This window comes from Opisthorchis viverrini (genome assembly GCF_000715545.1).
Source record: "Opisthorchis viverrini unplaced genomic scaffold opera_v5_19, whole genome shotgun sequence".
Taxonomy (NCBI): domain Eukaryota; kingdom Metazoa; phylum Platyhelminthes; class Trematoda; order Opisthorchiida; family Opisthorchiidae; genus Opisthorchis; species Opisthorchis viverrini.
In genome coordinates this window covers 1,113,057-1,114,848 of record NW_008751675.1, presented here as the reverse complement: position 1 = coordinate 1,114,848, position 1,792 = coordinate 1,113,057, and the positions used below count along the sequence as shown (strand labels likewise).

Genomic DNA, 1,792 nt, shown 5'->3' with positions numbered 1-1,792 from the left:
TCAAAAAATCAAAATGCGCTGTTTCTCCATGGCGCTTTTATGAAATCCCTTTGTTCTTCTCGCCCTTCCCCAAGGGCATCCTTCAACCAACCTCGTTTTTGGTATCGATGGTAAGAATCGATGGTGGGTTGCAAAAATAACGCAACAGCCTCCACACCACGCTTGATTAATACAATCCTCATGGCAAAGAGTAGACAGTGCGTCAAGGAATAGGAACCCTGCAAGCTCAACCTTCTCCAGCATTGCAGTACAATTTGATGATATGTGATATCATCTGAAAATAACGTGCTAGAGCACACCTAGAGGGGTGAGGGGCAAATGGCAACCTTTCAAAAGAACGCGCAGTGAGAACATTTGTTTTTGTAACGCAGTGTTGACGGCTGTGCATGGAAATGGCCTCGGTTGTCATGGAATATCAAGATAAGCCGGTAGAAAATGGGTTCTGTGACGGTTTTCACGTAGTTTTGAGAAATAAAAACATATAGCCCTTCGCCATATCGTTTAAATAGACCTTTAGATGAACGACACGATTCACGGTTACTCTACATCACACGAAAACTTGAGAAACCCAATACGAAAATTATGCGATCCCTATCAGGATGTGTAAAAGCGGATACTCCAGATGTTTACCACGGTCCGTTTACTGCTTCTACTTGAAGAATAAAGCGCTTTAATGAAGAGAATGTAAAAGAGATGTTTTGATAACCAAGTGATAGCAATATCTATTGCGGATTTTCGAGAGACTGGACATCTGTGGCCAACAAAGCTTGCAGAATCCGGACGGCTCAATTTGTTTATCCAACACTATGGATATTTTGCTTGCGGAGTGCTAAATTAATCACGGGTCAGTAAGTTTGCTCTACATCTTCGATGGTAAATGTAAGGAAAGTCGAACATTCCAGTAAGGCAATAAAGGGGCTGATGGTTACACTGCCCTCGTTTGAAATGTTGGTGCTGATGGTGATTGTGCAGAAGTTAGGTGCGAGAAAATCAGCCACCATAAATTTTTTGGAACTATAAACAACAGCTTATTGAAAAAATTAATTTTCATCTTGAATCACATTTTTCACCGTTCCATCGTACAAGAAATTCAGCGTCATTCGGTTACGTTTTCCTAATAGGAGGCTGTGAACACACATCAACTGCTCCTCAGTAATTACACAGGCCTCATTATCAGCATCTCGTTGATGCTGCTTAACGAGAGGCGGAATACTGTGGAGCCACATGTCCAACGTTTAAACTCGGCGGCATAGTAATGGTAAAGTTGTGATAGACATTTTACCACTATGGGTCGTGCAAGGGTGATGCTGACAGCAAAAGTGACCCTAAACCATTTACGTACGTTTTTTCAAAATCGTTCATTACCATGGGCTGAAGCCATACACAAAAGTGTAAGTCACTTTCAATCTGGGGAGGGTGTGAGAATTATTTTGACGGCTTGAACCCAGAGGGGTGGAATGGCTTCAGAGGCCGTACCGAGTTTTGTGTAGTTAAACGTTGTGCCGCACCTTCCAGTATATTCTATAATCAATTCGAGATTAGATTTATGTGGCCCTTAGTCTTCTGTATATGCAGTGTTGTCTGTTATTCAGTTGTCATTGGACGGATGCAACAGAACTGAAAATGCTGCCACTGGTTTTAAATGAATTGAGTCTCTCATGATGCCCTAGTGATTTCGAGATTTACAAAAAGACTGTCGCGCACTTCATGACCGAGGAGCACCATGCGACAGCATCATCCTCACTGGCAGCCAGAAGGAATGTGCACCACATTAAACATCATCATCATCATC

General features: G+C 42.4%; 1 protein-coding gene across 1 annotated transcript in view; it reads left to right on the top strand.

Moving 5' to 3' along the window:
* Nucleotides 1-1,792, top strand: part of T265_01747 (hypothetical protein) — a gene marked incomplete at both ends in the record, with an annotated part of 46,757 nt that overhangs the window by 1,018 nt on the left and 43,947 nt on the right. The gene's annotated exons all lie outside the window — the stretch shown is intronic.